Source organism: Psammomys obesus, unplaced genomic scaffold (assembly GCF_907164565.1).
Source record: "Psammomys obesus unplaced genomic scaffold, mPsaObe1.curated_primary_1811, whole genome shotgun sequence".
Taxonomy (NCBI): domain Eukaryota; kingdom Metazoa; phylum Chordata; class Mammalia; order Rodentia; family Muridae; genus Psammomys; species Psammomys obesus.
Window position 1 is genome coordinate 29243004 of NW_026596079.1, and position 23699 is coordinate 29266702.

A 23699-nucleotide genomic window follows, 5' to 3' on the forward strand; every position below is an offset into this window, starting at 1 on the left:
TGGCCTTGAACTCATAGCGATCTCTCTGCCTGTGCCTCTTCAAGTGCTGGGATTAAAGGTATTTGCCATAGATCATAATATAACAGTTTAAGAGAGGCTCAACCTGATCCTTGTCTTTAATTATTCAGTGTCACTTAATGAAAGTATCTTAAATGAGTTGCTATAATGTATCTGAAAATGATTTTACTGTTACTATGCTTTTGAAACCAATTGCTCTTTTAATCTGGTTACAATAAATGTGTTAGCAGTATCCTTAGTGAATAGATTCATGACAAAATATCTGAAAAAAAAAATGATTCTACTACACTTGAGTAAGCAGCAGCAACCAAATGATAAGAATATCAAAGGGTTTGTGACAGGAGCTGTCAAAACTGAAACAAAGCCCAGTGCCGGTGGCCATGCAGAAAAACAAGGATTCCTAATCTAGTTATTGAAAGCTGAGCTTGGCAGGTTGAGTCAGGAGGATTACAAGTTCAAGGTCTGACAGGGCAAGTCAGCAAGATCTTGTGTCAAAGTAAAAGTTTTAAGGGAAGAAAAAGAAGTCTGTGTTTGTATTTATTTACATGGTGTATAGCCAACTGATTTATAAATGATGTACCCTCTATTTGATTCTTAGCATCTTCAAATATTGATCACAGCATGCCAGTACATTATAGTTTCTATAATAATTATATTATTGCTACTTTAGAAAAATAATTACACTTGGTAGAATAGAACACTTTATTGATGGACGCTTAAAGAATGAGCATTGGATAATCATAGGCGCTCAGGGTACTCTATTACATTAAGAATGAAAGCTTTGTATTTATACCAGTTTAAATGTTTATCTCAAAGCTCCTTCTCTCTGTGTTTTGGGAAAACTTTATCAAGGCCTCTATTCTCAATTGACTCAAGAATAAATATAGAAACCACAAATTTCTGAAATTTAAAAATACGCATTACATCTGTGGAAGAAAAAATATACATTACTTCTTCCTACCACTATTTAATATTTAAATTAATTTTGTTACCAGAGATCTAAACAAAGTTAAAATAAATTAGTTTTCCACAATCTTCGAATTTGGCTGTTCAAGGGTAGTTTGAAGACTGTGCCATATAAGATAGGGAGCAAAATAGCTGTTATTAGCATATAAGATTTACACTTAACTTCAGAAAATAATTTTCTGAACTGTGTTTCCCACATTACGCCGCCACCCATTTGGTCACTCCCAGAAAAGGGGCCCCTGAATTATTGCACAAAGTGTTCCCTGGGCCCTCCTAGCGTAACACTAGTAACAATTTTCTTCTCATTTGAACTGACCATGTTTCATGCTTCCACTTCTGGTTTCATTTTACATTATTAGACGGAATCTACTGTTTATAAAAAAAAAAAAATGTTCTCACATTTCCTAAATGTCAGAGATGGGTCTAAATCCAAGCATTGTGGTGCTGATATTGTGGATTAGCATTTCCATAGCAGTGGGGATTTTCTGTTATACCCTATGATTCTGTATTGACTGCTTCTCTCAAAACACCCTCATAGATTATATACCTTTATGCAATTATTGTTAAGGTAATTGTTACCGTTCTCTAAAATGGGATTTTTTAAAAATCGATATTACATTGCTTATTCTGAAGTCCCTAAAAATACAGGATTTCATTTTTATTATCACAATACCTAAAAAATACAAAGAGAAAGTATGACTATAATAAATTTACACATGAAAACTATATGAAAAGAGGCTCAGCAAATTGTAAATTTAGCAGAAAATAAGATAAGAGCTAACCGCCCATAATAGAATCTATTTTTAGTTCTTCTTACTCATAATTTAGTCAATACTAAGAATCTGGTAAGCAGAACTTATTTATTTAGCAGAAATTTATTTATTAATGAACTCATTAGACATATGAGTCTGCCAGTGCTTCTTACTCTGCATATTTTCTGGCTGTGGATCTCTGTATATGTTGTCATCTGTTGTAGTGAGAAACATATAGCCTTGGCAACACCCTGGGTTGTTTTAGAGTTTTCTTAATTCCTCTTCTCAGGGTTCAGGGAAACCTAGGGAAGAGGAGGCAGAAACACTTTAAAAGCCACGGGGGAAGGAAAACAGGCCTTCTAACATACAACAGGACAGAAGCACATCTCGAAGGGACTGAAGCAGCATGTACAGGTCCTGCATGTGTCTGGACTGGATGGGGTCCTATGCTGAAAGGAAACATGGGCACTTGTCCCATACTTACCAGTTTAAGCTATTTCCAATTGATAACCACCTGCAAATGAAAATGTAGTGTTCTCCAAGGAGGTCTCACTGAGGAAATAAACTGCTCTACGGCCCAGCAGTAGATGGCCAACTGAATGTCAAGCTCAGCATCATCCTTGGAAGTTCCCTGTCTCACGATGTCTTTTTAACTAAACTCCGACCTCCCCTTTATAAATCGATACTATTGAGCAGTAATTGAATATGTGTGTGCCTGTGTGTATACTAAGAAAAATATAAATGTTATTTATGATCATCTTAATTTAATTGTGGGCATAGTCAACTGAGATTCTTTTTTATTTATTAGCTAGATACTTTTTGAATGACTTTCAAAATGAAAATTTTACCATACTTTGTTTTAAAAGTAGCTTAAAGAGTTGTTTCTACGTTGTACTCAATGCCTTCACATTTCAAGTAGTATCTCCAGGAATGTAGGCAGAGAACTAATGGAAATACTAAAATGACAAGTTGTGACAGCATCATAAAGATCAGGTCATTAAAAAACATAGGTGAAACTAAGTTACTTAAGTGAAAAAAAATTGATAATGAAGTTTTTAAAAATCAGCATAATGATGCCATTAGAGATGGTGAAGTAAAGTACAAAACTAGACTGCTGTATGGGCAGAAATTCAGATTTCATGGGGATCAATCTGCCAAGGCCTTTACTTGAGGTTTGGGGGCTGGGATGGGAGACAGAAAGAAAAGTAAAATGGTAGAAAAGTAAGGAGGTTTTACATGAGCTGATTCAGGCAGTCCTATATTGCCTTGGAATTAGGTGCCTTTGCCAAAGGTGAATGACCTCTAGAAGATTAAGGGAGGTTCCTGGATGATTAAGGGTGGTTCCTGGTGAGCAAAGCCACCTTTCCAGATCTTCTTTTCTAGTAAGCCTTTAGGCTTGTTTATACAATTACAATCCTTCTCCTTATCAAGCCAAAAAAACTTTTGCTTAGAACAAGGTCAACTGTGCGGCCAGACGGAGAAAGAGGAACTTTTGATCTGACATGAAAACTACAAAAGGTCAGCATTTTGTTAGAAGTCAGATCTTGAATTCAGAACTCAAAGTCTATATATAAAATTCTACCACCAAAGTATGTTTTCACCACAGATGTCTTTCTTTTAAAACAGTAATAACTGTTCTTAGGCTCATAAAGTTAAATGATTTAATTTTCAATTGCACTCATTTTTATTCTGTTTTTGCTACTGTAAGTAATGTAATAAATTTTAAGAATGAAAATTTCATAAACAAGAGACATCTCAGAGTAAATGCTCACTGTGCTGAGCCTGCTGTAGACTTACCGTGTGGTTGAGATTTGTTAGAGAAGTTCAAATTTCTGCTTTTTAAAAATTAGTTGTATGTATGAGAGAGAGAAACCAAGTGTCTAGATTACATAGGAAAGAGTATCTAGGAAAATGGAAGCCCAGCCCCTGGGTTGGAAAATTCAGCACAGAGGGTGGGGTATGTCAGCCATGCCCTGTAACAGGTAGAGACTGAGGGATGCTGGGAGCCCTGTAACAGGTAGAGACTGGGGGATGCTGGGAGAATCTGGAGTCCAAGCCCACTGATATGTTGAATAGGCACCTCAGACTGCTTGAGCCCAGTCTGAAACCCAACATCATGGTGGTCATAAAATATATATCAAAGAAGTTAGTTTTAAAATACAGATATCACTGTCATTCGAAGAGTTAAAGACTAAACCTTTTCTGGCATTTATGTAGCTGTCCACAGTCAGAAAATCCAGGTTCCTTTTGCTCTAACTAATGCTACAATATTTATCAATTGGATAATAATTATTATTATTGTAAATGTTAAAAAGTTATGTTCTGGAAAATTATTTTTAAAAGAAACTAAAATCTAACCAAATGGAGGAGGATATATTGTGTTCTCAAAGTACATTTTTTATCAAATTACTATGCATGTAGGTCATGCCTGTACAGATACACAAACAACTCAATCTTTCTTCAGAGAGAGAGAAACATATGGTTTTACCAGCCCCATGGTTTGTTAACATTTTGTTCTTGAATGTGAACATGGTTTTATTTATCTACTATGGTATATATATATAGAACCCTCCATCATACCAAAAAGGCAGTATGCAAAGGTAAGCTAGTTCAGTTAGCAAATAAACTCTTCCTGTGAGTCAGTACACACTAAAGTGTTATTTTGCTTTTTATGAGACTTGAACAGTCAGTGAAATACAACAGATTGTGTTTCCTTGTTGGAAATGATAAATTGACAGAAATACTTGAAACATGCTGGAAATAATTAAGCCTAGTGATGCCTTCACTGGTTTCAACTGTTCATTTCCGAGAACAGCTCTTCCTTGCAGAAATGCAATTTTGACAGAACTCTTCATGTTTTTTTTTTTTTTATTCAGTTTTTAAGCCTTACCCAAATCCAAAGAATTGCATTAGAGTGCACGAGCAGTGTGACTTAATGAGTCTCTAGATGTGCTTGATTAGGAACAGTGTCCACATAAGATGAAGACAGACAACCAACTATGACCGTTCCCCTCTGAGCACTCAGAGCTGAAGTCTCACACTCATCCAGATGCCATAGCCCTCACTGTGTGTATTTAACTTCATTCATTTTATTGATTTGTTAGTTTTATTCTCACTAATGTGTTCAAGATGCCGGAAGAAAAAAAGGAAACAATCACTGAGGAAAAATGCAGGTAGTGGCACCAGAGAGATGGCTCAGCAGTTAAGGACACTCCTTGCCATGTAGAGCTTCAGGGCATTTGATCTCTTCTGGCTTCAATGGACACCTGCACAAATGTACACATACACAGACACATAAATATTAAAAATTATCTTTTAAAAATTATAGATAGGAAATATGGTCATGAAAACAAAACAGAATCCAATCTGTCCACAGAAACATTTCAAATCAGGAAAAACCAACAACTTATATTTAAAAAATCAAAGAAAAAAATCTTTATCTGAGAAAGGTTTTATTCTAGTCAGAAGTATGAAATGTAGAATGTAAACTCTATGGTTATGTATTTATGAATGATTAAATGATAACATTTTAAAGGACTTCTATCCATGCTGAGATATAATCATGGCTTTGTCTCAATTCTCTTTCTGAGTGATAAATAAATATTTCTCTAAGTTAAAAAGACACCTGAAATGATCAATATCCTTTATTATTTTCTTCATACGCTCTAGTAGTTATATTACAACTAGTTGTGTACTTTCAACAGAGTTGTTTCTCAAGATGAAATTCAGTGGCTGAAGACATAGCTCAGTGACTAAGAACATTTGCTGTTCTTCCAAAGGACCTGTGTTCAGTTCCCACCACTCACTTTAGGGAAACTGACAGATGCCAATTCTTACAGTTCCAGAGTATGCCTGACATTCTCTTTTGACCTCAATATGCAATCATATACACATGGCATATATTTATACAACATACATTCTCATACACACAAAAATAAAAGTATATAATATATTTATTATTATCATTATTTAGTTTCAGCCATTTAATTAGTGGAGTATTTTTGTGGTGTTTATATAGGAATGGCTCCTATAGACTCATGTGTTTGAATGTTTGGCCCATGGGCAATATTAGGCAGTGCCTTGGCAAAGTAAGTGTAATCTTATTGGAGGAAATGTGTCACTATGGGGGTGGGCTTTGAGATCTGATATGCTAAAACTAGGCCTAGTGTTGCACTGATTCTGTTACCTGGAATCAAATATAGAACTCTCAGCTCCTTCTCCAGCACCATGTCTGCCTATGTGCACCATGCTTTCAACCATGCTGTTGATCTAGACTTCTGAAACTGTAAGACAGCCTCCTTTATACATATATAAAGGAGATGTGGTCAGGGTGTCATAGCAAAATTAAGAAAACTACTTTTAAAAAATATGTTTCCTAGACTGTGTTTTAGAGTTGTAACTAAGATGCTTTGATACAAATCCCCAGAAATTTCAAGTATAGTGAAAATGATTCTCATTTGTACTGCATTTGACAACTACTGTAGCTAAATGGAAATCACTTGACATTATGAATCTTTATCCTAGCATTCATGGCATTGCCACATTTAAATTTAATAAGGTCAATTTGTTCATCTCATTTTACATACATAGTAAATTCATTGTGCTCCTTCACACCTCACAAAAAGATAAAAATCTCAGGGTTTCTGAGAGCTGCTGTGGACCTCATATTCACAAATTAATAGTGATAGTACAATTAAAAATATAAAAGAGAATGCACATTGTTTTCAGTGCATAATCTATCATGCATGGTTTTGAAATGCAAGTAATAAATCATTTTTAAGGCATCTTGAAGTATCCAAGTTAAAAAATGTTTGTCATCTATCGTTTTGTCTTAGTAAGCACTCTACCAACTTGTGTGAAAAATGATTGCTTAACAAAGTCATTTAAAGTTGGTGTATCACACACACATGGTTCACCACTTTCCAGAGCCTGCCTCTGACTTCCATGACCTTAGAAAGGAAGTGCTATTAAGTCTATAAGTTTTCAAACTATTTTTTCTGCTCCTAAAGAGTCAAGGACTTCAATTCGGGCGCATGCCATACAGAGATTAGTGTAATGATTTGCCTTTAGCTAGTTCTCTTGTAAGGCTCTGATAATCATTGAAGGAAGACCCCAGACTCAAATAGTATGCAAAAGCAAAGAACATTTATTCTGCGGAAACAACCAGCATGTAGAAGTCAACCATCCACACAAAATGGTGACCCTGAGAGAAGCCCACTAGGAGGCTTCCAGTTGAGGTTAGGTAATCTTTACCAGGATTTGTTGGGTTCATGGTAAAGGATAATTGTATGTTCCTGATTGGTTCTGACCTTAGAGAAGGAAGAGTAACCTCATATAGCCCAGGCCAGAGGTTGCTAATTGGCTGCCCATCTTCTGGTTTTTGTTGTTGCTGCTGCTGTTTGTTTGTTTGTTTGTTTCCAGGAACTCATCAAGCAGGAAAGGGCACAGGGTTGCAAGAACTTTGGCCTGGCTTTAAGCCCTATCTCAAAAATGGAGTTAGTCAGGTCCTCTCACTCTGATCTTGTCCAGTTACTTATTCTAAATATTAATTATCCCATATGACTGTCAGCATTGTTCATTTGCTGTCTACGATTCATTCAACACTGTTCCTGTGACTTTTTTAAATATATACTTTATTTTAGTAGAAAGCAAATACCATTTCATGCATATATATATATGTATATTCGAAAGCAAATACCATTCCATGCATATGCATGGAATGGTATTTGCTTTCTACTAAAATAAAGTATATATTTTTTTTTCTCTGAATAAAATTTATGCTTATTTTAAAAGAATCACTTCAGAGGTAACTATCAGCAATGAGTCTAGTTTTTTGTCAAAATCAAGGTGTTAATTTTGATTGCCAACTCTGAAGTCTTAAAAAGAGTTAAAACAATCTATGTTTTCATTTTTTCTGAAGGCATCAACCAAGATATTCTGTGACATGAACTTCCATCCTGGTGAGCTATTAAAGATATTTGTCAGAATGAACTCAGTGGCTGGCTCTTTGATAACCTCCCCCATCCCCCGGGAGAAGGAGCAGTCTTACCAGGCCACAGAGGAATTTAATGCGGCCAGTCCTGATGAGACTTGATAGACTAGGGTCAGATGGAAGGGGAGGAGGACCTTCCCAATCAGTGGACCTGGAGTGGGACATGGGAGGAGATGAGAGAGGGAGGGAAGGTGGGATAGGGACAGGATGAGAGAGGGGGTTACAGTTGGGTTACAAAGTGAATAAATTGTAATAGATAATAAATAAATACATTTTAAAAATTTTAAAAAATATATTTGTTGGAAAACGTTTGAATACCAAAACATTTTCAAATCATGAATACTAGATCATAACTGTATCCCAGCAAATGAAGAGGCTGAAGTTGGAGGACTGCCTTGAATTTAAGACAAGACTGAGCTACAGAGAACTCCAAAAAGCCTGGGCTATGGTGGGAGACCCTGCCTCAAACAAACAAATAAAAAAAGTCAAGTTTGAGATAATTTATAAGTGTATGAAGAACTGATCAAGTTCATGCCTGGGTATGAACTGAATATAGGTTTTATTTAGTGTAAAACTTTTCCAACCTCCTCCCCTCGATGTGTGTGTGTGTGTGTGTGTGTGTGTGTGTGTGTGTGTATGTGTGTAGAAAGAATCTTTCCTTCAAAGAATAAAACATTTCTAACATTTGTACATTTTATAAGTATATATATACTTTGTTACCTTCCATAGTCTTGAAGAAACCTGTGAAAGGAGAATCTTCTTACTATGATAATTTATGTTCTTAGGATAAATTAACATTTATCTCTCTGTTTGTCTCTTCTCTTCTCTCTTCTCTTCTGTTCTCTTCTCTTCTCTTCCCTCTGTCACACACACACACACACATACACACACACACACACACACACACACACACCTCTTGTTGCTCCTACCCTCTCCCTGCTGAGGTCTTTACAAACTTATTTCAGAGAAAAGCGAAGATTTCACAGCAATCATGATGATTCAGCAGTATAGCAGATCTTATAACCTAATATAAATTAAAGGTACTAGAGATTCTTTTAGCAATTTAAGAAAGATAATAAGGTCAGCTGTTTGGAAGATCCTAAAAGCAGGATGTTTTAAACATTTGTAATCACAATAAAGGTGATTAAGAAGACAGTAATAAGTTGAAATGATAGACTGGCTTTTTTTTTCAACTAACCAACTTTGTGTTAAATCCCAATTTAGTTACATAAATTATATCAAAATATACAGAATAATGTGCTTATGTAAAATTTTAGTGCAGAGATATAAATTTTTATATCAATGGAATGAAGTAGGCCTATTTCATTAGTCAAATTTCTTTTGCTAGTTCAGTTTGTAATTCAAAAGTTATCACCATTTAGGAGGCAAAGGCAAGTTCCAAGTTAGTTTTGGCTAAATATCAAGATTCTATCTCAAAAACAAAAATAAAAACAAACAAACAAACAAAAAAAAAACCAAAGAAATGGAAAGAAGAAAGAGAGGAAGAAAAAAGAAGGGAAAGTGGTAGGGATGGAAGAAGGGACAGAGAAAGATGGGGATGGGGAAGAGAAACAAAAAATGAAAGAGCTACTTTATCCTACTAAATAGAAATCACTACCAAAGAACTTTTCTTTCTCATTTTAAATCACTAAACTCAAAAGTTGATAATCATTCATTTAGAATATCAGTCTCTGCAGGACTCCCGTAGGCCCAGGATTTTTGGCTCTCTTAGTCTCCTTGTGGAGTTCCTATCCTCTCCAGGTCTTTTATTTTTCCTTCTTTCTTTCTTTCTTTCTTTCTTTCTTTCTTTCTTTCTTTCTTTCTTTCTTTCTTTCTTTCTTTCTTTCTTTCTTCCTCTCTCTTTCTTTCTTTCTTTCTTTCTTTCTTTCTTTCTTTCTTTCTTTCTTTCTTTCTGTCGTTCTATCACCCTCTTCTTCCATAAGGTCTACTGCACCCTGCTCAAAGTTTGGCTATGAGTCTCAGTATCTCCTTTGATACCCTGGTGGGTAGAGTCTTTCAGAGGTCCCCTGTGGAAGTCTCCTGTCCTGTTCCTTGTTTTCTCCTGCTTCTGACATCTATGTTATTTGCCCTTCTTAGTGAAGAAACTTAGTGAAGCATCTTCCCTAGCGTCCTCCTTGTTGTTTAGCTTTTTTAGGACTGTAGATTTTAGTATGTTTATCTTATATTATATGGCTAATATCTACTTATAAGTGTGTACATACTATATATGTCTCTCTGCTTCTGGGTTACCTCACCCAGGATGATCTTTTCTAGTTCCCACTGTTTGCCTGCATATTTCACAATTTCCTTATTTTAAAATTTTAAATTTCTGAGTAGTATTCCATTGTGTAAATGGACCATGCCTGGAGAGGTCCTAGACCCCCTGCTCAGAGGAAGTGCATAGGCTGTTCAGTTTCCAAGTGGGTTCCCTAGTAACAGGGAAGGGACTGTCTCAACATGAACTCAGGGGCTGGCTCTTTGATCACCTCACCTTCAGGGGTGCAGCCTTGCCAGGCCACAGAGGAAGATAATGCAGCCAGTCCTGATGAGACCTGATAGGCTAGGGTCAGATAAAAGGTGAGGAAGTCCTCCCCTATAGGTGGATTTGGGAAGGGGTACAAGGGAAGAAGAGGAACTAAGGGTGGGGCTGGGAGCAGACAAAGTGAATAAATTGTAATAAATACTAAATAAATTTTTAGAAAAAAAATAAAAGAGGCAATTTCTTAATTGTAACCTCTGGAAAATCAAAAAACATACCACATGCTTCTAGCATAAAATGGCACAGACTCTACAGTACCATCCCATAAAAGAGGAAAAGTAGCACAGTAAGGAAATACTAGACCAAAGAAAGACTAAAAACAAGCAGAGAAAACAGCAAATTCTGGTCTCCATATCTGTCATCAAAACACTCTTCAGATCATCAATTCCTTTTAGCTTTTCTCACTTGAACATACTACTTTCTCTTAGGCTCGTTCAACACTATCACAGCAGCTCTCCTTGACAAGCACTCTACACCTCTGGCATCCCCAAAATTTTGACATCTCTATCAAAATCCAGGCTTCACCTCTCTGGGTTTCCATTAAGGGACACCTGACACATGCCTAGCCCCAATGGCTCTTTTCTGTTTTTGAGAAAGATTCTACAATCCCTTTCTTATATTCTTGACTCTAAAGCAAAACTCTGTAAAGCAAAATGTTGTCAAGTTTTCTGCTTAATGAGGGTAGAATATGGCCCCTTTGCATAAGTTTTCTAATGTTGATAGTTTCCTTCACTGCTTAAGCTTTTTTAATTTTTTTCCACAAGTTTGAAGCTTAGATGGGTGGGGTCTTGCCCTGAGGTCACCACTCCCTCTGTTACATACAACATTAGGCTTTTCTTTAAAACATTTTATTTTCTTGAGCATTAGACATAACTCCATTTTATTTCCTGCTTCTCCATTTCACCTCAATCTGGCCATTTTGTATTTTTCTCTTTCTCAGCTTTCTCCTATTCATTGTAATATGCATAAGAGTGACTGCTAATAACCATATAATAGAGTCAATACTAGGCGGTCTTGAAATATCCTCTGCCAATGCCATTAATTATAAACTCTTAAGATTTTGACTTAGGCAAATCTTGGGGGTTGAGGGCAGGGACAGAAAGCAGCTATATTCTTTACCCTGGGTCACTTATTAATATTCTTTCCCCTCTGAAACCCTTGATTTGGTCCTCTACATTTCAAATCACACTCAGCACTGTCTTCCATACTCCTAGTATGATGGCTATTTAAGACCTGCTTAAAGTGTTAAATCACATTTCTAGCCTAAAGTTACAAAGGCTTCAGTATTTCTCCAATAAACAGAATGAACAGACATGTCAGTAATATACCATTCCTACTGCAGACATCTGTTATAGTCAGTGTTCTATTGCTGGGAAGAGTCACCATGGCCACAACAGTTCTTATAAAAGAAAGCATTGTATTGTGGCCCGCTTTCAATTTCAGTTCATTTTCATCATGGCAAGGAGTATGGTGGCACACAGGCAGATAAGGTGCTGCAGAAGTAGGTAATAGTTCCACATCTGGATCTACAGGAAGCTAGAAGAGACAAAGCAACTGAGCCTGGCTGGGGCCTTTGAAAGCTTAAAGCCCACCAGCAGTGCCACACCTTCAATGAGGCCTAACCTTAATCCTTCTTAAGCAGTGCCATTTCCCAATGACCAATCATTTAAATATATTAGCCTGTGGGAACCATTCTTATTCAAATCATGACAGACTTTATACAACTGAGTCATTAAAAATGCCATTCTTGTCCAAACAAAATTAGACAGATTTTATTTACAAAATTTAATTGTCCACAACCTTGATTAGAAAATCAAGAGCAATAGATGGTTAAATTGGAGTATCTTTGATATTTGAATTATGACAAACTATTGATCAGTCTAATTTCTATGTAAATATTCTAAACTTTGCTCTTGCGCCTACTTATATTTGTTGCTTTTCTTATTCTTTTGCTCTCTTCTTACCTTGTAGGAGGCCTCCATAAGTTTTGAAATAACTCAGTGGATTTTGTTGATTTGAAAGTTTCAAAATTTAGGAATAATGTCTCTCTAAGATACATTAGAAAAGAAAATAAATTCAAGTTGGATATTAAGAAGGAGAAATTTGTGATAAATTAAGGAAAAAGTGATGTTATTAAGTATTATCTCTTGTATGTCACTTTTTTTGGTCCATTCACAAAGGTGAGCACTACTCGGGACACAGGATTCATGACTGCCTGTCATATGCACACTCAGTCCCTGAAACAGAATTCATATCAAGAAAGTAGAGTAAGTCTCCCAATCATAGAGTGACAAGCATAGGTTAGCTAAAAAAAAAAATTTTTTTTAAAAATTGACTTTTTGTAGAGAGTAGGTTATCCAACTCAAGGTGGCCTTCATATATTTACTGAGAATGCAGCCCAGTGTATTCATCCATCATTTCTTTGCTGTTCAAGCTCTAACTCTCTAAAGAAATTAAACAGTAGACACATTCCACAGCTCATCACCACTCATTTTTCTTACTGCCCTTTCTCTAAGTCATTATAAGCAATCTTCAAATTTCAGTGTACTTCATGTTTTATGTATGAAGAAACAGTGGTAATTTTTCTTTCATAAATTTATTCTGAAAAAGTTATCACTTCTACATTATCTTTCTTGTCAAATTAAAATACAATTAAAAATTGATAACACTATTTTTTTCAGATAATAATGATGAGTTTTTTTTTTTTAATTTAATAATGCAATCTCCCCTTTGGCATCAGCTTTTAAACATCCAAACTAATAAGGGTATAAGAAATATGCTATCTAGAAACATATTGGCTTTTTTATATTTCTTTTTCCCCAATTATTACTAGGTGGGCTACAGTTTAGTCAGGATAATTTTCCTGAAATCTGTGGGAACAAAGACTTACTTAAAGATAATAACATTTAAATTGTCTTCAAAGTCGAATTCAGGGCTGATGTAATGTAAATGTAAACAACTACTCAGAGTGTCACTCCACAGAAACAAAAACTGACCCTTTTACATATGTCATCTTCAGTGACTTAAATGTAGAAAGGAAATGAACACACATTCATACACATAACAGAGACTGAAAGAGCCTGGTATACTAAATTCTCCTTTCCTTCCATTGACCTGTTTCTCTTGATACTGGTTAAAGCAGGCTCCCCGTTACATCCTAAAGTCTGTACCATTGATCTCTAGACCAGTGAACTGAGAATAACCCAAAATCAGCAGTTGCCAATAACTGAAATGCTGAAAATTACTACTGCTTATCATTGTGTTATATACCCGGAGATACACGTGACAGGTTTACTGTTGCCTAAGATATTTAGTGCTTAGCTTGTGAGCAATCTCTTATAAATCTATATTCATAAAATAAACTTCTTAATTTGAACATAATGTTATATATACACTTGATCACTAAGAGCTGCTTTCTGAGGCTGGGGATATAGCTCAAGTAGTAGAGCATTTATCTTGCGTGTGCAGAACTCTGAGTTCAATGCCCAGCATCAAATATATAAATAAATGTGTAATATATAAGTCTGCTCTCTTCTTTACCTTGGGAAGTAAAAATCTATTATTTTGAAAGGTCAATGAATTAAGTCATGTTGGTCATCAGTAGCTAGCATAGGAAATTATTAATACACTTGATTGTATGCATGAGTAACATTGATTATTTAAGTTTTATATTTCCCATAATATTTGTTATGGGAAGGGGCACATGAAGATGCTACTTGATTTGGTGACAACTGCTTTTTCTTTTCCCGAAGCAATGTGGATGCTATCACTCTATCACTGACTTACTCTACAGGATGTATGACACTAGTTAATGCATTACACTACTATCCTGTACCATCCTTTAAGGCAAGGGGATACCCTCATTCCAGTAAAAGTCACTTAGGCACTACCAGTATGGAAGAGATACTCATTCAATTATTGTATAATTTGGACTCTAATCTGGATATAAGCTTTCTTTTTAATCTATTCTCTTTTTTTCAAACTTAAGTACTCTACTTGGTTACAAATTAGCTATAAATTTTTACCTTTAAGATAAAATTATCATTGTTTAAAAAATGTTTGTGGATTTTATTATCTATGAGTCTCTTTTCTATGAAATAAATAAATTACAGATTAAGACTAAAAGTTGTGAAGCAGTTTTCAGTTTGTCCATTATTAATAAAACATATATATATATATATATATATATAATATATATTTATAGGCATTTTGAGACAGGGTTTCTCTGTGTACCCTTGGCTGTTCTGGACTTGCTCCATAGACCAGGCTGGCCTGTCTTTGCCTCCCTGAGTGCTGGGATTAAAGGGGTCCACCTCCACATCTGGCTAAAACATTAATAATTTTTAAATATTTTTTTATTTCTTTCATTTTGAAGATTATAATATAATTTCATAATTTTTCTACTTTCTCCTTCCACCCAATCCTCCCGTATACTCTTCCTTGTGCTCTTTCAAATTTATGAGCTCTTTTTACATTAATTATTATTATGTACATATATGTGTCTGACCTAACTGACCTAAAAGCCTCTTCCCGATGACCAGTTTTGTGGTACTAGCAGGCATCATCTAACACTGCAAAGGAGAGCAGCAACCATCAATCATGCTATGATACTCATGACCCACAACAATGGCCAGCACGGGACAGTAAGGCTAGAGTTGTAGTAGTAACATGGATACCTCAATGAGAACCAACAATTCTCTATTTAGACTTTAAAGATTTGCTCAACAAGAGCAAAGAATGTATGGTTCTGGAAACCTAGACAACTACTTAGGGTTTTAAAGTCATGGATCTTGGAGGAAAACACAACTGCCACTGTACTAAACTGGCATAATTCCCAACTACTAATAAATTTCAATAATATGAAGTTCACATCAGGAAGGGGAAAACAGACATGAATCTTTCTTGATAGCAGTTCAGATATTGTTGCAAGTGCCACGGACCGGCCCACTCAGGCTAACAAGGCTTTAGATAAGAAGACACGGATTCGGCGAATGAATTGACAGACAGAGACCAGTGAGGCTTTGGAATCTGCTGCACTTTACTGAAATCGAGCTAGTATTTTTATAGTGATTTCATAAGGAAGCACCTTAAAATTGGAGTGCTTCCCAGAACACTTAGACTTTTACCAAGGATACAAGTTTATGTTTTAACATAGGGCAGTGCCCACAAGAAATCTTTGCCTAGAAACTTTCTGATCAACGCAAACAAGAAACAAAAACCTCAAACTGTGGTTTCATTATCACTGACTAGTGAGGAGGAAAGTCAGGAGCTGTAATAGTCCTTCCAGCCAAGTCAAATACCTGCCAAAGTCTAAACACACCTTTGCTAACCATCCTCCCTTATGTCCTGCTAAAGATTTATGATCTTCCCTAGGAACAAGATGCTGAAGGGAGGGGTAAACTCATGCCAGCTGTACTTCTCATGTTATTTTTTCTTAAGAAGGAGCTCATTATTTCTTTTAATATTCCTAGAATGCCTTTTGATACTGAATCTAATTTATTACTTTTCTTAAGTTTATTCTTCTTACATTTTATTCTTATTAAAGCCTTTAACAATTTACTAATGAGAAATTTCTTTATAGAGTTAGTTGTGCTGTTTTAGGAGTCATAAAGAAAAATCAAAAACTAATTAATCCAGCCCCACAGCCGCAACCGAAAAAGCGTAGAAATCTCAGAACGTGTCTCTTTGCCAGGCGGGGGGGTCTGCCAGGGACCTACCAGGGAGCGAATTTCCGAAGAAAGCGTGTCTCCCGCCCTGTAGCACAATCTATTGACATGCTACTTTGGGGACACTGGAGTGGGTGTAGCATGCAAGATCTAGATTAGTTTTAGGAATTAAATACCAAGGTAATTAAGGTTACATGAAATGGAGGACGGGGGTGTGTTAGAGAAGAATTCATTGTCCACCAGCCCAATTCCACATCAAAACTAGCATGCATAAGGGAAAGAAAAATGAAATGTGAAGTTCCATAAAGACTTGTTGAGTGATTTAGAGTTGTTACAGATTCTGTTCACCAAAACATCAATTTGGAGGTCAGAGATTGTATGTGCCTTTTAAAAATAATTAATAATAGAAAAAAGATAGTTAGAATCAGAACACTCTGAATGTGTAATGCCTGCATATGTCAATGTCTGATGTTAGCCAGTTAGTACTGAATGACAAAGCTCCAATGGGCAAATACTGATGTACAGCCAGAACCTACTGCCTTTAGTATTGTGATGAAGGCAGTCTGAGAAATTCAGATAAATGGGAAAGAAAGATGAGTTTCATTCTGGTTAAACAAATTCTACTTGCCATGAAGATTTCTGCAATTCCTAGTAAAGATAGAAAGCCATCACTCACAAATAAAATGAGCTAAATACTCTCATTTTTGTTATTGTTTAAAAGCAACATATGGCAGGTTAATTTATATTTAAGGAAGCCCTGTCAGATACGATTGATAATTGCTTAAATACATTGACTGCTTGTGAGATAAAACAAAGAATATGAAAATGAAAAAAGAGAGCTTTGCTGACATAATATATTTAACACCTGGCAAATGAAGTGATTGCAATGCATGGTGATTACCTGGAAAAGGTAAAAACATTGTTGCATCATATCTGGCTCTATTTTTTATATGTAATTAGAGTAGATACATTCATTGTGCAATTGTGCTATGAATAACAGTGAAGTAAGTATTGAGATGTACAAACAAGAAATATCAAGTCCTGAAGGAAAAAAAAATAGAATATTTAAGTCAAGATTGCAAAATATTAGTGTAGCTTGTATGACCAGGATAATCAACGAATACTAGAGAAGTTTGTCTGAACACACATAATCTAATCAGTTCGGATGAACTAATGATAAGACTTTATGACAGTTTCCAAGAAGTGAATTCTATTGTTATGAAGAGACACCATGAACATGAAAACCTTTATAGAAGAAAACATTTAATTAATGGATTTAACTAACATTTAATTATGGATTGTTTATGGTTTTAGAGGTTTAGTTCATTAGCATCATGGTGACATACACAGATGCATGATGTTAGAAAAGTAGCTAAGACTTCTACATCCAGATCCAAAGACAGCTAGAAGAAACAGTCACTGGGTATAGCTTGATTTCTTGAAACTTCAAAGCCCAACCCCAGAGACACACTTCCTCCAACAAGGCTACACTTACTCCAACAAGGACATACATCCTAATCTCCTTTAGATTGTGCTATTCCATGATAATTAAGCATTCAAGTATATAGTCATTCCTATTCAAACATCCACAGTCATCAGACATTAGCTAAGAAGATCAGACAGAAATTCTAACATAAACAAACATCAGAAAATGGGGACCATAGTAGATGCTACTGGAAGCATGTACTTTCCCAGCCTGGCTTCATGGACAAAGAGGATGAAGAACCAAAAGTAAAATAGTAAGACACATTCTTTCTGTATCTCTCTCTGTGTCTCTCTGTGTCTTTGTCAGTCTGTCTGTCTGTCTCTCCTCTCCCTCAGCATTGCGTGTATATTTGTGTGTTTGTGTGTGTGTGTGTGTGTGTGTGTGTGTGTGTGATTTTTTGAGCAGTGATAAAAAAAATTTAAACTCTTGACTGAGAGCAAGAAATGAACTGGTAAATCACTTTTTCACCCATAGGGATTTTATGTGGTATATAAAATAAAAGAGGCAGATAGACTTGTAATGCCAGGATCAGGGGACCCTCAGAGACCACCAGGAGATGACACGATGCAAGAGCAAGAAAGCTTTATTATGAGAGCAATTGAACTCGGGACTTAAGTCTCATTGACACAACAGTAGAGAAGTGGGACCCTAAGCCCTGAGTGAGCAGGATTTTTAAATGGAACGACTGTAAGCAGGGGGTTTACATGACAGCAAACAGGGAGGTACATGTTTCCATAAGAGAAAGCAGGGGGGATTCAAGCCTTGACGTTACAGAATTGGGTAAAACCATAGGGGAGAGGTGACCGTTTACATAATCACAATTGCCAGGGAGATTGTCTCTAATGTTTTACTAAACATTTACTAAACATTTACTAAATGTTTAGTAAATGTTTTACTAAACATTTATTCTGTGATATTTACTGGAGGCTATTGCTTGGAGAGCTAACTTTGTTTTCTGCCAGGTGCACATTCTGTGATATTTCCTAGTACCTGAGTTCGGCTCCCGGTCAAAATGGCTCCTTATTTCAAAATGGAGTCACCCAGGCTAACTTAAACTCTTCAGACTAAATATTTGTTTATTTTATGACAATGGAAAGATAAAATCTGAGAGTTTGGGCAACTATCTTTCCCTATTCTTTTTATTAATGTTTTTTGTTTTTGTCACAACAACTGTCAACCCTCATTGCCTTGGAAGTTGTATCACATAGCATGCAGTGTAGACAATATCAAAATCACAGGTTCTCTGGAAATTACTTGACATTCATCTTAGAGTCAACCATTTTAGCTATCCCACATGAAGAATGTCTCCTGGACTTCATTCATTCTGTATTGAAAGACAGGAAAGATTACATCAAGGTAAAAATTCATCTAGCTCATGTAGGCAGTGGTCAAGGTAAAAATAAATGAATGAATAAATAAATAAATAAATACATACATAAATAAATCGATTCTCTATTTTACTTGAACCCTCAATTTTAAAGAATGCAGAAATGTCAAACTCATGTAACATTTTAAAATAGAATCTCAGTGTTTTTATTGAGTTCATTAGAGCAATGAAAATTTTCTGTGCTAAATAGAATTCATTATTATCTGGGGTTTGGCCTAGCTTTTGTTTCCTGTGTAAAAGTATGAGCTCCATTCATTTTATTAATGAATAGGAACAGAGTTGAAGATATGTGGTCCTGAGAGAAAGGAGCAGCTGGAGAGCTTGCTTATCTACTAAGTAAACTTCACAAAACAAAACAAATGAAAAAAGTGACTCTGATTCTAACTTGGTGCAAAACATAATCTTTTTTTTCTTGTAAACTGATAAGATTTTGATTTGGTTGCTAACAGAAGGATGGGTGAGAGGTTACTTGCAAGTAGCAGGAATGGCTCAAAAGTGGCTGCATCACCAGAAATCCCACCCCAATATAGGTAATGACTCCCCAAAACTGCATCCATGGAGCTCTCTACCAAGAGCTTGCAGGATGCTTAACAATCAGAAAGATCTTTCTCTTTCTTTTCTTTTTTGTTGGGGGGAGTGGATAAGTAGGGGGTCTAAGAGAGGGTTTCTCTGTGTAGCCCTAGTTGTTCTGGAACTCACTCAGTAGATCAGTAGACCAGACTGTTCATTGTCTCAGAGATCTGCCTGCTTTCCTGTTTAAAGGTATGCACCATCAACACCTGGCTCAGGGAGTAGAAAGACCCTGCCTTTCCCTGGGGGCTTATAAACAACTTAAAGGGTCTTAGGAAGGTGGTATGACAAATTCCCTCTTTCCTCCAAACTGAAACATCTGCTCCAGGAAGAAAAGGGAGGCTCATGACCCTTAGGAGGTGAAAAAAGGCCCAGGGTCCAGAAAAATAGAAGCTTGGACAATTCTTAAGGATCCCTACTCTGTACTATGAAAAGTAAACAATTGCTCAGGATGGAAACTCTAACCAGATAATCTGCAGAATGAAAAACAAAACAAAACAAACATTATTTTTTCTTCAAAAGTACAAGTTGCTCTCAAAAGCTAAAACTATGAATTCATCAAGGATATATATTGGTTCTTTGTGAATTTCATGTTTTTCACTTCAATCCTGTTCATCTCCACCACCCCTTCTACCTGCCCTCCAACCTTGTAACCTCCAACCCACACCCACCCCTGCCCTGAACAGAAACTCTACTATGCTGCCCAGCCAAGCAAAATGCAGGGCCTGCTATCCACAGTACAACTGGTGAGGGGCAGGACCAGCTCTCCTGCTCTCATGAGCCCAGGGCCAGGTCTACTGCCTGCTACAATGATGAAGGGCAAGGAGGGAGGAGTCTATCTCTCCCTCATAAATGGTACCACCTGGGAAACAAGTAGCAGGGCCAGCTATCCCGTGCTCATACCCTGGAAGCTTGCTCATATGCAACTCCTGCAATGCGTAGGGAACAATCTCCTAAGTACTGTAGCTAGCCAGGGGCAGGGACTGCAGTCCAGTCCAGGGTCCTTTGCCTGGCCTTTGGTGGTAACAGATCCTTGTTACTGCAGGGCCACTGACCCAGACATAAACCCCAGTGGAGCACAGGTTCCATGATGGATGGTCCCAAGTGGCATCATCTGCTACTCACATAAGGCTCTTCCTCACTAGCCTCGAGTCTCCGGTTCTGCCTCTCTTCATTGTGCCCACATCCTTCTGTTTCTCTTCCATTTCTCCACCACCTGTTTGCTCCTCTTAGTGGTGCCTGGGGTCTTTGAGTGTCTAGGGTTGTCTCAGGAGTGATCTCAGGAGTTTTATGGCACTGGGCAGGGGTCATCTTGGGCATGGTCTACTTCCTCCCTCCTAGAGCCAGACCTGTGGTCATCTCAGGCTATTTGTCTGGTCCTTATGGCATTGGTCTGGTGGTCATCACAGACTCACCTTTTTCAGGAAATGTCATTCAAATGTTCATAGGTCAGAACACGGAGCATAGACATAGATGTTCTCTTCTTTGCCACCTAGTGGCATACATGTGGCAGCGCAGCTACGCCTGCAGTGCCTTAGGGTCAGGTTCATCAAGGGTATTTACTTTTACTTTCATTTTGGATTTTCCTTTTGACACACTAGAACAAAACTAAATCGAAACATTTGGCAAAGGCTTTTTTCACATTATACATCTTAATTATGGTTTCTACCCCTTATACTCTGATAAGTTCCTTCCTACCTTTCTCATTATCCTGATCCATTGCCTTTTCGTCTTTCATTAGAAAACAAATGGCCTTCTAAGGAATAATAAAAAGCAATACAATATATATATTAAAAATACTATAGACCAACATATTATATTTAATATATATAATAAAACTAAAATTTAAACACCAGAATAAGGCAGGCAAACAAACAAACAAACAGAAAAATGCCCAGGGAAAGGCCAAGAAATACATATAGATGCACACTCAGGAATCTCATAAAAACACAACACTGTATACTGTAATATTTATGTAAAGGACCTTTATGGCAAAATGAGTGAAAAAATGTAATTGAAACAAAGATAAATTAATTAAAAAACAAATAAATAAAGTAAAAAATGTTAAAAGCTTATGACATGATATAATGACACTACTCGACAAGGATCTCCAAAGATGCCACTAAGTTTGTTTTCTGTTGGCCATCACCAACAGCCTCCCTGGAGTAGTTTGTTTCTCCATTGAGACTCCCTTGGAGATAACTAACTTTTCATTAATAAGTGGGTATTCATTGGAGATAACATCGGGGTTAGGGTTGGAGGCATGTGTCCACTTCTTTCAGCTCTAGGTCCCCACCTGGTGCAGACCACGTAGGCCCTATGCGTGCTTCCTCGGTCTCTGTGAGGCAGCAATGTATATCATTCATGTGTGTCTCCATCATGATAACTTAGAGGTTTTTGTTTCCTTGCTTCCATTCCCTCTGCTCTTTACAATCCTTCTTCCTCTTCTTCCACAGGGAACCCTCCGCCCTCAGCGGAGGGATTTGATGGAGACATTCTGTTTAGGGCTAAGTGTTCCAAGGTTTCTTACTGTATGATATTGTCTGACTGTGTATGAGTTTTTGTATTTGTTCCCATCTGCTGCAGGCGCAAGCATCTATGATGTCTGAGGAAGGTGCTGATTTATGAATATAAAAGAATGTCATTAGGAACCATTCAATTGCTCAGTTCCTTTTGTAGAGCTGTAGTATGTGGTTTTTCCTTAGATCTCTGGACTATCTAGTCTCAAAATCTCAGTCACTCAAATCCTGTCTCATTGAGAAGACCTTATGTCAAATCAGTTCTCAGATAGTGACTACCATAGCTCTGTGCCACCACTACCCTAGAATATCTTGCAAGCAGGGCACCATTTTAGACAACTGGGTTTGTATAGGGTTAGTGTCAGTATTTTTCCTTTGGTAGTATGCTGAGTACCTTCCTGTATCCAGGAAACTAGCATGTTGTGGTGAAGGTTGTATGTGGGCACCAGCTTGACTTCTACATGTTTAATGAGTAGTGTGAGTGTTGTCCTCAGCAATGGAGACTTGCCATCAGATTGTGGAGAACAACCTAGAGTTTTGGCAACAGACTGGATTGTTTGGGGCTCTCATGGGAACTCTTTGGTCAAAAACTTAATTAGATGTAACTCAGTCTTATAACTGAAAGCTTCATTTGATGACAAGAGCTATGTAAATGTTTTAGAAAGCTTCTCTGTGTAAAGTTTACACACTGCCCCTCAAATGTCCCTTAATTGTAGTATTCTCTCCCTGTATTCCCTCTGTTATCCCACTCGTCTCTCTCTTCTTCATTGATCATCTCATTCCAATTCCTCTCTATCCATCCATATTGCTATCTATTCTATTTCCAAATTTTCTAACAAGATTTGTCTATCCATTCTAACACCTATTTTATGGGTAATCTCTATAGTTGATAGATTATAGCTTGGTTATCATTGATTTTGTGGCTAATATCCACATATAAGTAAATACATATTGTATTTGGCTTTTTAAGTCTGGGTTGCCTCACTCGGAATGATTTATTTTTCTAGTCTCATCCATATACCTACAAATTTGTTATTGTGTTGGAATTTGATGGGGATCATACTGAAACTGCAGATTGCTTTTGGTAGCATGGTCATTATTACTACATTAATCCTACCAATCCAACAGCATGGAAAATATTTCAATATTCCGATATAGTCAGTTTCTTTCTTTTGTGACTTGAAGCTTTTGTGATACAGTCTTTCACTTGCTTAGTTAGAGTTACCTACAAGATAGGCTTTTGTAAAAGGTTTTATAATTTACAAGTATCTGAACTTCCTTTGGTTGGTGTCCCTAATTCCATTTTAAAGTATGTTCTTGTATCCCAATAGTATAAATAAGATGAAAAAGTAATTGTAAGAGAGTAAGATAGAATTTATTTCATTTTAGTTATCCTATATAGGTATTTAATTCTCTGCTTTCTAAAACTTAAAGTGAAATTAAACCAAATTTGGGAAAATGCCATTTTTTTTATATTTTACAATTCTGTAATCAATGGCATGCTAATTGTATCCCACACAGTTATATTTTTACACCATAATGTTTGTATTAATAGCTTTTATTTTATTATTATAGATGTACAGATCGACAAAGTAAAGTACAGTTTAATTCTATGGTCAGTATTATTTACTTTTTCATGATTATTACTAGCACTGCTTTTAACTTACAGAGAAGTGTAAAAACAAAAGATCTACTCTGAATGGTGAGCATACTTAATATTCCAGGGATCACTCAAGTCATGTGATATAAGTTGAGGTACTTTGAGCTGTACAATAGCTGGAAGAATCTTGACACTGACTTATGG

General features: G+C 36.5%; 1 protein-coding gene and 1 pseudogene across 1 annotated transcript in view; one reads left to right on the top strand and one right to left on the bottom strand.

Moving 5' to 3' along the window:
- The window catches only part of Csmd3 (CUB and Sushi multiple domains 3), a gene marked incomplete at its 5' end in the record, with an annotated part of 1006505 nt that overhangs the window by 780711 nt on the left and 202095 nt on the right, over positions 1 to 23699 (top strand). The gene's annotated exons all lie outside the window — the stretch shown is intronic.
- On the bottom strand, positions 20797 to 20921 carry LOC129690946 (small nucleolar RNA SNORA17; annotated as a pseudogene).